At 34.6% G+C, this 12,937-nt stretch overlaps 1 long non-coding RNA gene across 1 annotated transcript in view; it reads right to left on the bottom strand.

Annotated features, from left to right (window-relative positions):
* LOC146533217 (uncharacterized) overlaps nucleotides 1-4,369 on the bottom strand; it is a 316,872-nt gene extending 312,503 nt beyond the window's left edge. The window contains exon 1 of the long non-coding RNA XR_014878650.1: nucleotides 4,289-4,369. This is a non-coding gene — a long non-coding RNA (uncharacterized LOC146533217). The remainder of the gene's footprint in view (nucleotides 1-4,288) is intronic.
* Between the last annotated feature and the right edge of the window lie 8,568 nt (nucleotides 4,370-12,937).

Below are 12,937 nucleotides of genomic sequence, written 5' to 3'. Positions count from 1 at the left end.
ATATTTTAATAAGTACTTGAAAAGATTAGTAGCACAGATTTAAAATTACGGTACCTACTAAAAATCCTTGCTGTGTAAAACAATTGGATAATCCTTATTGAAACTACGAAAATGTTGCATTAGGGTTTAATTCATTTTCACATTATTTTAAGTGCTTTGCAAACATAAATTATATGAATAATCCAGTAGTTAAAGCGGGCGAAGCCGCAAGAGGGTCGCTAGTAAATTATAAAATTTAAGACAAAATCTTAAGTCAGTTCGTTTTTTAATTTAATATCAAAAATTACAATTTATTTGAAACGAGCGATATTTTTTGATCTTGGTAGTAAAAATTATTGTATTAGAAAATTGTATAGTTATTTCATATCTAAACGCAGGTTCGCGCGAACGACAATTGCGGCTTTTCTTGCGTAAATCCCGATCCCGAGGCAATTCTGAGAAAAGTAGCCTATAAGTTGACTACAACCCTTAATCTTTCAGCGTCAGTTCCACAATCGGTTCAGCTGTTCCGGAGATCAGCCTGAACAAATAGAAAGACAGAGTTGGTATTGTGCTAAAATTAAAATAACTATATGACTTGGAAAAACACGGTTATTTTAAAATTACAGATTGACTTCAATTTAATTTATAGGTATAGATAAATTAATGATTAAGGACTCATTTCTACTACCGTGTTATTAAAACAAAGTATATAAGTAGCTTAAGGCGGCATTCTGCATATGTAATAACATAGAGAGATAGAACCTATTGTCAAAACATACATTATGCACTTTCTGCTTAACATTCAAGGAATTGCGGGTTGAGTAGCGATACTGAACGGCGCGACTTCGTCTTGTTACTTTACGAGATCGAGGAAATGAAAATAATTAATTCTACTTGTAATCAAACCCATAACTGTCGAGTTTACAATCAGATGCTGTGCTGCTGGAAACGACAATTAAGTACAGTACTAGTTTCCGAGATGTGTGCGACAATATATACATTCACATTCGACCAGACACAGAAACTGTATAACATACTTTCGCGTCGTAACTCTGCGTGTTCGCAGCAGATAGCTCGTGTAAACAGATCGTAAAGAGGACACACTGCCTTGTAAACTCGATTTTACCTAAAAATGTAATATAAAATTAAATAGGTTGTCGTCTCGATGTCCACACGCGGAAGTGAAATATTTTTATTTTCATTTTCTTGCTGCGTTGAGTTGCGCCACTCAACTGTTTCCAGTATTCGGTGGAGAGTGTCTAAATCGGAGCGAAATGTCTTCACACTATGTTCTCAGCTATGTGCGGGATACATAAAGAAGCGTTTAAGCTAAATAAAGAAACGTAAAATAGCCTTTAAAACACTTAATAAAATGAACAACATTTACCAGTCTCTTCGCTCCGTGGTCTAATGAAAACAGCTAAGATTTGTGTATGACACATGCCACATCTAAACCCTTTAGCCTTTCTCAATAAATTCAAAAATAAGTATGAATATAAGTATAATTTCGATTAATATTCATTTGTTTCTTAAAAAAAACAGAAAGCAGAGTAATAAATTGTTGCATTTTATCAGTAGGTTAGCAGCACCCAATAACATTTCTGTATCCTCTCCAATGCATATAGCAGAGTAGGCAGAGAATCTAGTGTTAAGATATTTTGATTTGACTATATGTTTTTTGCGGGAAAAAATAAAAATTATTTAAATGTTATCGTTATCGTTCCCCAGAGTTGTGATCGAACCTATAACCATTGCTTTAACATGCACCTACACCCTACAGTGTCATAGCAGTGACCTAAAAACAATCAATTGTCCATCCTTGGCGGCACTGTGTAGTATATGTAACCACCCGGCGTCTATAAAGCTGAGTTCATTAGCATAATAAATTGTAAACAAGCGTCCCGCATAATTGCTTAAAATATTTAATGCAACATAACCAAACTATGAAACACCTATACGTTTCCGTGTCATGGCTATTTCAAATTGATACTCGTAATATAAATAACTGATTTAGCACTTTTAAGGGCGCTGGGACTTTCTATGATTCAAGTTCAGGTTCTTTTTAAGATGCGCGTTGTATTCCGCAGGGTAAGCAGAGTTAACCTATTGTTAAGATCTGAGACACTCGCTTCCCCACTTTCTGTAGATATTACGAGACTGCGTGTTGAGTGGCGGAACTCAACAACGCGGCTTAATAAAAAATCTTACAAATTGTAAGAAAATTGTTAATAATATTCATTTCATATGTAAGCATGACTGTATATTGCTTGTCTTGTTTTTTTTACCAGTAATTGTTATTACTAGTAAATTATGATTATTATGCATTGATGAAACGATGAAATTTCAGGATAGCGGGAGCCTGCATGTTTGCACTGGTAAGGCACTTATCCGCTCCTGCCAAATAAAGTGCGGAGAGAAATTACAAAAAGACATGTCTTAACCTTTCCTCTGTCTACCCTGCTATGGCACGAAACCGTGAAGGTTATTAAGTTTCATTTGGACATCACCCGGAATGGTTCCTCATTCCGTGAAAGAATGCTCGCTTGAAACTGGGTTGCTATGTAGATAGATTCTTTAGGAATTCGCCTGTCTTGTGTAAAATATGCGATAAAACGATTTTGTTATATTTTCACGTGATTTTACTTTTTAAATTTCTTTTTTTATTTTGCACGTAGTAGGACAGTTAGAGGGAAATCTCGACTGACCTTCGAAAACACTATCAAAAATACTAGAGTCACGTAAAAAGCATGACGACCTCCCGGAGGGCATGTATATAGAGACCTACTCCTCCTAAGGATACTACCTGGCTATCCCACTAGGGATAAAGCGTAAATTTGGAAAAATCTTTTCCTATTAATAAAATGTATACCTTCGTAAAAATACGTTATCCTATGAAAAATTGATTATTATTTATTATGAACATGCAATACGGAATATTATGATATACTAAGTAAGATATTCATCCGAATTATGATTCTCAGTACATAAGCCATGTCCTAAATTTTCGTCCCCCAAGGAGAGCTTTGAGTAAAGTAGCGTTTAAATGTCCAAGTGATAAGAAGATAGCGTTTTTAAACGTATTCGTTGGTATTTATTTTGTTTTTAAGTATTGTATATCGTGACGTTGATAAATGCCTCTAGAATTCGATGAAAAATGGAGAATGGAGTCTCTTAGCACCAGGCTCGCTACGCCTATACATGCATATATAGTCTGCTATATGTGGGATACAATGTGAAGTTGAAAAAAAGTAGGTTAGGGAGTGTAGGGGAGCATCAAGAAAGTACAGTAATGGGAAAAAACTGAGTTTTTCATTTCAATAGTATTTTCAACAATATTGGTTGGTATTTATGTCGTCACACACGCCTAAATGCACCGCGAGCTAATATTGAGGGCGACGGCTAGTCCTTAACATATAACAAGACGAAGGCAAATTCAATAAAAGGCAAAGACAAAAAAAAATATGATTTTCAACAAAAAATGGATTCTAACCAAACCTTCATCAATTTGATGTTCTTCAAGTTCCCTTTAAGTGTATGCTTTCCAATAAAAAAAACCTCTCTTTCTACAGAAGTCGATTAAAAATAGTAATGGTTGACCAACCAATATGAAAACTCGCTGCCGTCCATCACTCGCACCACAACTTTATATCGATTGAATACTGATTAGTTGGCGAATTTACAAGACTAGTCTAAATCTATCTACGAGTACGCTGTAAGAGTAACGAGCTGATCAGCCTCTGGAAATTTAGATATCTACTTCATTACATTGGGCATCGGCCGGTAACGAGGAGGCCTGTAGCAATTATTTTAGATATTCTAATATTAGGGCATTTATGATAGGAATTGGAAAAATCACGCAATGCCTCCTTCGGGGGAAAGTGGGAAACGGAGTGTCTTAACACTAAGTTCCCACTGAATACTCTGCCATTTGCAGGATAAAAAAATTACGTAATTCCAAATTAATAAATTCGAGTCTCTGAGAGAAAACCTGCGGCGTTGAGACCCGACACTCAAAAAGTAATATCTCGAAAATTGATACGTGGCGATACGTGGCGAACAGAATGTCTTAACCCCTAGTGCCTGCTGTTGTAGCCATGCTAAATGCGGTATAGAGCATAAAGCTGCTCTTTGAGAAAAAAAATCGGAACTTTGCGGAACTTACGGCGCTTTGTTGTCTTTCCAGAGCCAGGAAGTGGAAATGATTCATCCTTCGGAGTATAAATTGAACCCACATAAGTCCCTCTTACTATTTATAATTATAAGTATATATACATATATCATACAATAACCATAAGCTTATATATACATACTAGCGGACGCGCGCAGCTTCGCTAGCTTATTTAGGGGTGAATTCTAATAAACCATGAAACATGTGTTCAATGAAATATTTTTAAGAGTCGTAATTTCAAATTTTATAAAATCGGTGGCGGTTTGAAGATTTTTCCATACAAACTTTCAACCCCTTATTTGCACCTTTAGGGGTTGAATTCTTGAAAACAATGAAACATTTGTTCAATTAAATACTTTTAAGAGTCTGAATTTCAGATTTTATAAAATATGGTGCCGATTAAAAAAAATCGATACAAACTTTCAACCCCTTATTTGCACCCTTAGCGGGAGAATTCTAGAAAACTATGAAACACGTATTCAATTAAATACTTTTAAAAATCTAAATTTCAAATTTTATAAAAATCGGTGCCGATTTAATTTTTTTTCCATACAAACTTCCAACCCCTATTTCACCCTTTTAGGGTTAAATTTTTTTAAAATCCCTTCTTAGTGGATGTCCAGATTACGAAAGTAAGCATCTGTCCAAATTTCACGTTTCTACGCACAGCGGTTACGGCTGTGCGCGCGTCTTACTTACCTCAGTCAGTGAGGACAAGTCCTTTTATATATATAGATTATTGAAATGCGGTCATTTCGATTCGTACATCATAAGTTCAAGCAAATGAAGCGATTACTGTTTTGGATATTGCGTTCCATGACACTGCGGTTGTGTAGTGAGACGAGTGATTTTGATACTCGCTTTAAATTACTTATGTAAATTTTCTATATTTTAGGTTCATATTATTACTCTATTTCCATGCTTAAGCATGTCAGTGAATAGAAATTTTAGTGGTTTATTAAACGTTATTACAAATTTCCTTAAATTTATCGAGAAATTTGCTTTGTAAAAGCAATCATAACGTAATTACGTTTTATTAGATTAAATGAAGAGATTGTTATTTGAGCAGCCTTAACATTTTTTGAAAGATATTAAGAAAAAATATCAATAAATTCTCAGCTGAAAAAAAAATCATAACAATTTTGGCATAGCTAAATCCAATTTCAAGGGTTGTAAATTCTATTCCTATTCGGGGAAGAGTTATGGGGTAAAAAGGATTTTCCTTGTCTACTCTAACATTTGTGGAAAACATATTGAGATAAACAAATAACATCTAAGAAAGCCAATATATACAATACAATAATTTAATAGCCAAAGCGATCAATCACCATGAGAAGAAAATCTTTAGCATTCCTTGTATTTACGGCGCCCATCGCGTTGTAGGAAGAGATAGTAGCAGTGCTTGGGACTCGCAATCCAAATAAATGGACATTTGTTTAAAGATTCCCTTTAAAAGATTATTGAGATATTTAGCCGTACCTCCTCCTTCTGCTTAAGATTTATTCAACACAAGGATTGTAAAAAATTTGAATTTGAAATGTAACTAACATTTCAAATATCAAAATGATTCGATCGGTAACGAGCCAACAACGGGTGCATTTGGCGTAACGCTACGGGTCGCGATATTAATCTCTGATCATCACAATTGTTATTGTGCCCTTAACTAGGAAATATGGAAGTGTTATTTAAACATTATAGAAAATAACATATTTTTTTAGTTTAAGCTATGTACGTATATATAAGTCGCTATTCTCCACTTGCTTCTCATTTTAACGACATTAGTTGTAAGCGCAACAGCATAATCGAACAAACTAAAGAATATATATACATAGAGAAGTAACTGAGGTTGTCGTGACGCAGGGGCACTAGGGTGTGTGTAAGCACTACGGTTCGACGGTTGTGGGTTCGATTCCCACTATAGCCTTTTATAGGTACATATATCAATAAAAGGCTATAGACAAAAAGTTTAAATTTTAATTTTACATTTTAACCGCAGTTACGGCCTTATTAACATATTGACAAAAGCTATAATTTTGATAGCCATATAGCAACCATATAGCATTTTTACCGCAGTTTAAAGTGAACATATACGTTGATTGCTTTTATAGCTTTGTGCTTTATCCTGGATATAGCAGGATAGGAATAGACTTAGTCTTAACTTAGTCTTAACTCCCGTTTTCCACTTTTAGATCGAATTTGAGACACTACGGCTCATATTTATAAATCGCTCTCATCTTTAGAGCGATCTTGAGATGACTTCTTAATCATCTATGAATAAAAACGATTTATAAATACGAATCTACAGCCTTCTGGTGGAACTGAAAGCTACGCGCCGAGCTTTGTTCTACCTTTGAAATTTAAAAAAAAAAGGAAAAATAAAAATGATTTTATTCCGCGTGTAAAATTCGAACCTACAAGCATTTCATTTTCAGTTAGTCGCTATCTTGTTGCTACTGCACATCAATTTGCTCAATCTTCTTTAATAACTATATAAAATTACAATAGATACTTCAAAACATACAAATACCCTCAAATCCAAACTTTTTAATTAGTGTGAGTGACCCAACACTACATTTACTTACTTGACCAATAAAGCACTTGCTGCCATCACATAATAATTGCTAGCTATCTCCTACAAGATTTACTGAGCAATGCAAACGCTATATATTAATTAATTAGTCGTTATAAATTATATCACGAAGGCATCAGATGCACGCTGCGCTTCGAATATGCGGATATAATTAAAACTTATAATAAGATACTAGGTAACTATACTATGTTATAAATGAAGATATAAATGCATAGTGGTTTAGAATAAGAATTAATATCTGATAGTTGTAGGTTTAAATCAGTATGGATCTGTAAATCTATATTGTATAAAACATGTATGTGCATAAAAAGTTAAAGTAATTTCGTTAAATCCTCGAAAAAAATTTCGAGAACATCCTCTTTTGAAGTTGGTTAAAATGTTAAAACCTTATTCTAAGTGTAACAATACTTTTCTGAAAAATGCAATAAAATCAGTTACGCTTTAAACTGAGAACCTTCCTTTTTGAAGTCGGTTTTTTTTTTTTTTAATAATATCACTTTTCTATTTAAAGGACAATGTTTGTGTTGTAGGTTTTGTACTGAAAATATAAATGGGAATCGTCCGTCATGTCTACACTCATATGGAGTTTAAAATTAAACTTCTAAGTAAACGCAATCAAAGCCAGCATTTATGTATCGTTTTTGATGTATATTGCATGAAATTCGCCGCGTAATAAAAACCTTTGGAGTACTCCCCGTCGACCTAGAATTTAAATAAAAAACTTTTAAACTTTGCAGGTTAGGTCGAGAGAACTTAGTGTTAAAACACTTCGTCCCCCTCAGCTTCACAGCTTCACGCTGTATCCTGTATCGTAATAATTAAGTCTCTTTGCGTACCACGCTACGCGGAGTAATCCTTTAAATTTTATATTAAAAAAAGAATAATTAATATGCTTATATTCATTATTGTGTATATATGCCTTTTGATATTCCTGTAAAATATATATTTTACAGGTAAAAATGGTACTTATATTCAGTATTTATTTCATTTATTTCGAATAGGATTCGAACCCACAATCATAACTCACAGTCAAACTCTGATTTCTTGACAATTTCCCCAATAATTAGAACTTTTTTTGTGATACAAAACAAAGGTGCCTTTTTGCATTTTTACCAAAGCTTTTAAGTAATTAAGTTAGATGTTTAATCACGAAAAAGTCGACGTCTGTTTACAAAAGGCGGTCTGTCTCTTACAGTATGGTAATTTTCGCATTTTGCTCCCATTAGTGAATACTTTCGAGATTGTGTTCGGTATACATATATACATACCTATATACATACCTATAAGTACCGAAATACTGTGTGCAAGTTTAATTTTTTTATATAATACTTTCATTTTTTTACTACTTTTGTCCTATATATTCTTAAGCTAAGCTAATTAATTAAATAAATAATTCTAAGCGTGGATCGATTTACCAACCGCTATAATAGAATTAAGTTTTAGGGTCAAATAATCTGTTCCTAATTTATACTGTACAGTGAATAGTGGCAGAGACTACGTCCTAGTGTTAAGAAGCTTCTTTCATTTTCACTAGACATTTTGTGTTTAGTAACGTAACACAACGCAGCAAAAAAAGCTACGTTAGTTAAATTAAAACGGAGCAAAATGACAAAATTATTTCAGATGAGACAATCATCAAAAGCAATGCATCTATAATTACATAAAATGAAACTCGAGTATCTTTCATTTCATGAATATTTCAGTTGTTCGTGTATTGATATTCATTTAAATTACTCGCTCGTTTACTATGTTGATATTTGTTTTTGTACTTATCCCGTGATAATTTGTAATTACTTAATTGTTTTATAAATTTAAAATTGAATTTATAATTTTAATTAATAATTTAATTCGTTAACTTCAGCTGCGCCACGATGGCCACGTTGCAGATAAAATTGTTTGTAGGTAGAATTCCACTACTTACCACGCCATATCTTCATATTTGGATAGTATATAAAAAAAATAGGGAAAAGAGCGTAGGTACTCCTGGTGTTAAGTAATCACCACTGCCCTTTAACGTACTGCTACCGTACCTACCCTACCGTACCGTTATAAACGGGATACAACGTGAAATGAAATAAAGCCTCATATTGTCATCAGATTGATGAATTTTTTGACATAACTGTTGAAATAAATAATTAATTTTGCCATACTACTAGACTCTCCATTCCATACATATGTATATATAAGAAAGGACCTAGAAAACCCTCACATGAACTACCTATAATACTTCACCTTAAGCCAAAGGTGTCACCTTTGAGAAAACAGTTTAATCAAACTATCTCGAACTGACATCTACGTTTCATACCTCTGTCGAAAACATAGAGACTGTTAAGTGATGTTTCTTTGAAGACTCTTATGCTTTGTAGAATAGAGTTTGAAATTAGATAAACAATTTTCATATTTGCTACGTACGGAGGTAAGGTTGTGGTTGCGTTGTTGGCGATCATTTATTTATCTATATAATTATATAATTTGACGTGATTATCATAATCAAATATTTATTTTCATTTGAATTTAATTTGGTTTTCAATCCAACCGTACATGTTCTGGGTTAAATAAAAAAATACCCGCACCTCTTTGATTTGCTAATAAGTTTACAACGATCCATGCCTATAGTGTGTGTTTTAAGCGGTTAATTGTTGTTCCTGATGCTTGTTACTTATTTGAACTTGTATCTGATAAATAATCTCTTTGCTCTTCTCAATTCTTGTCAATGAAAAGCCGTCAGAAGGTGCACCCTGACGATATAATTTACAAAAGACCAACCAATATTTCATATTTCATATAAAATAAAAAAAACGCTCAAACTACAACCGAACACTTAGCAAGCGTAAATGACGCCATCTTGCAACGGAAATTATCAGCTATACGCCAAATGGCTCTGATACGCTTATCTGTGCCCCGCAAACTACCTCTTCGATTCTTGATTTCAGATACATGTATACGAGTACACGAGCACATTACTGTGATAGTCGTTGCTTACTTTGATACGTTTCAAATGGTCTTCTATTGTAGGTTAGGTTTAATGTTTTAAAGGTAAATAGATAGGGGAAAGTTACCAAAAAGATAATTTTTGTGTAGATACTAATTAAAATAAATTTATTAAATTGTATATTTATTGTAAATTTATTCACTTACAGACCAATATTGGCGCAGGGACGTTAGCGTCGCGTGTAAACGAAACTAGTTGTGGGTTTGATTTCCACTGAAAATTTAATATTTAATGTTTTGTTTTCCTCGCTCAGGTATCAAGGCAAATCATGTCGTTGAGTTCCGCCAATCAACACAAAATGGGAGACGAGAGTGTCTTAATAGGAATGGAGTATCTTAATATTAGTTTTCCAGGTTCTTTCTCCCACTTAATTTAATTATTTTATTTAAACCAGATCTGAACCAGTCAGTTTGATACGCTCGAGATCTCAGAGCCAAAAAGAACTGAACTGTACTGGATTGAATTTTTAGTAGCTATACATTTTTTAGCACCATAACTGTCAACGCAAAAAACCTTTTCATAGTTTCAAGTTAAATTTCATACTCTAGTCACGTTTTCTCTGTTATTTTAGGTTCCTTAAGGGTCTACTCTAAGACAGTTTATTTAGGACGTGAATTTATTGCTCGTTTCGATTTTATGAAGATTATATGTCCGTGTAAAGGGAAATTTCTGTTTTGTATCATCTCCAAACCTTTAATATCAACAAGTTTAATTATTTTCGAATAAATTACAATATTACGTGATAGTGTTACTCTATTTCTTGATCTCCTGTAGGCCAAGTCAAATGTCAATTAATTTTATTCAAAATAACAAGGAGAATATGCTTTTTTGGAAGACAAATAAACCGGAGCCAGAAACACGTCAGAATTGTATTCACGACAGTCATGGGCATTCAAATGTATTTTTTAATATTTCTAGAAAGTTAAAGACCGGCGTTTAATTCCACACACAAACCCTATTGTCTTAAAATTCGGCATAAACGGGAGACAGAATATCTTGTATTATTTGGGATGTGACGATGCACAGCATCTGTGAGAGGGCGCTGTATACTTCCCTTTGATTATCCAATGATTTACACTTCCGGTTGCTGTTTTCGACCAATCAGCGATTCGCCGGAAGTCACGTGGTCCCAGGTGGTAGGGCGCCGAGACGTTGTAAAGGCGACACTACGCTTCTTACCTCATAGCGTCGTTATTTCCCAATAGAGTAACATGGTTTAAAAGTGAAAGTGCTGTGGTAAGTGTAATGTTGGAGGTGGAATTTCTTCACGTCGTGAACCGGATTTCTATATCGGGCCTACTCCTGGAAGGCCTCCAGCAAAGAAGTACATCCTCGTCAGAGAATTTTCTTTTGTGAAATTCAAAGGTACAAAAATGGACAACGGGTGAGTCATTTGAACCTCTTGTTTAACAAGTATCTACATGCATGTAATACTGTTCTATTGCTTGGTATTATATATACCAATACTGTAGTGGATTCTGACCTTACCGAACACGGCTGTGTTATAACCTACAATAAGGTTAGGTATGTCTCAGATTTTCAGCAGTTATGGCCCAATTTTATTCAGCTAACGGGCATTGCAAAAAGCAAGAGGACTCATCGCTTGTTTAACGCTCTTGGAGACGTTCTCGGCATAATATCATGCGATGTAAACGGAGTTTACTAAATAAATCGGTTTTCACCGAGTTTACTTAGTTGTATACTATCTATTAATATACTACCTTCGTTTAAATGCGATAAATTCGTTAGGAGCGTATCCTGAGCGAGTTATCAAATATATAAAAAAAAAATCTGTTCTCATCATATATATCAGGGAAGCGGATTATTTAATAGTTGCCAGTTGTTAAAACCAGATGGCATTGCCTGTCACTCTGACGTGACACCGATCGATGACAATCAAAAGTGGGATCGGAACAAGCAAATGAGGTGATTGGGCCACCTCATTCTCCGACATATATAAAAAGTCTGTCTATTTTTAGATAACTTTGTTGAAATGTTATATTCGCTGGGAGCGTATCCTAAGCGAGTTAACGAACAACAATGGATAAATCTGCGTGGGAGTTTCTTTTGGCTTCTTTTGACAATTGCAAGCGAATACTCGGAAGAATTAGACACAAGGATTCGAAGACAATTTCGAAGCCTGGCAGGAAAAGTGTTTCAAACACGGAATATCGGAGGTTCATTTTCTCAACCCTGGAGCAGTGAGGATAAAGCAATTGTGGATTTGCTGCTTTTTCGTGGTTACTGCCATCGCTATGAACGTCATAACATTTAGCAATGGGCGTCATAGTATTTAGCAATCACGGGATCTTCTGTATGGCCTCTTCGGCAAAGATTCTAGGCAGTCACCTTATCTTAGTTGCCTTAAGGGGGACTCGGGCTATTACATAAGGTATGTCCAATTATTTAAAGTGCATTTATCCGTACATTAGAATTTAAAAAAGCTCGGTACTATTTTAATTAGAAATGCTCTCAATTGTACGGGAGGGGGGTAGTTATAAGGAGGCTGCCTCTGAGCGTATCGGAGGCAGTGGCTGATGGTTTGGGCTCCGTAGGCCCTTCCCGGTTTAATCGCGGGAATGCATCTAGCCATTTACCTCCATGCCACCAATAATCCTTTTCCAAGATTATTTGAAGCAGTTAGACCTTCGTCAACCGTACATGCATCAAAGAAATTGAGAAGCATGAGTTGAGTATAAAACTCTAGCACATTTAATTATACATTAGCAATTGTCAAGTATCGGCGCATACCGGATATCGGTAGTATGGAGTGAGAATCCGCCGACTGTTAATAACTTTATTTAAATGTAACCGTATCTTTCTGTATACATTGTGATGAGAAATACGGAGCCTGCCTCTGGGTATATCGGAGACGGGTGTAGATGGCTTGGGGGCTCTGAAAACTCTTTTCGACTTAATAATGAGCATTCTCCATATCTTCTCTGGCTTTATCCAATAAGAATTTTCAAGCGGTTCGAGAAAGCAAGGATAGAAAACAGTTCGACTCACGTTCGACAAAGCAAACCAATAGGAAATTTTCTAATAGATAATGAAAGGTTTATCAAAAAAGAACAAAAAAAAAAAAAAAAGTTTGATATATGAATTGTTAAGTAATGGATAAAAAGAAGCAATGCGTCTAAAACTAAATTAGAAACTGACTAAAACAGTCGGTTCAAGTCCACATAAGTATTATAAGTTTCATATT

The sequence above is a fragment of the Heliconius melpomene genome, chromosome 13, assembly GCF_056956725.1.
Source record: "Heliconius melpomene rosina isolate 202511_hmr_F chromosome 13, ASM5695672v1, whole genome shotgun sequence".
In the NCBI taxonomy this organism is placed as follows: Eukaryota; Metazoa; Arthropoda; class Insecta; order Lepidoptera; family Nymphalidae; genus Heliconius; species Heliconius melpomene.
This window is presented reverse-complemented; position numbering and strand designations above follow the sequence as displayed.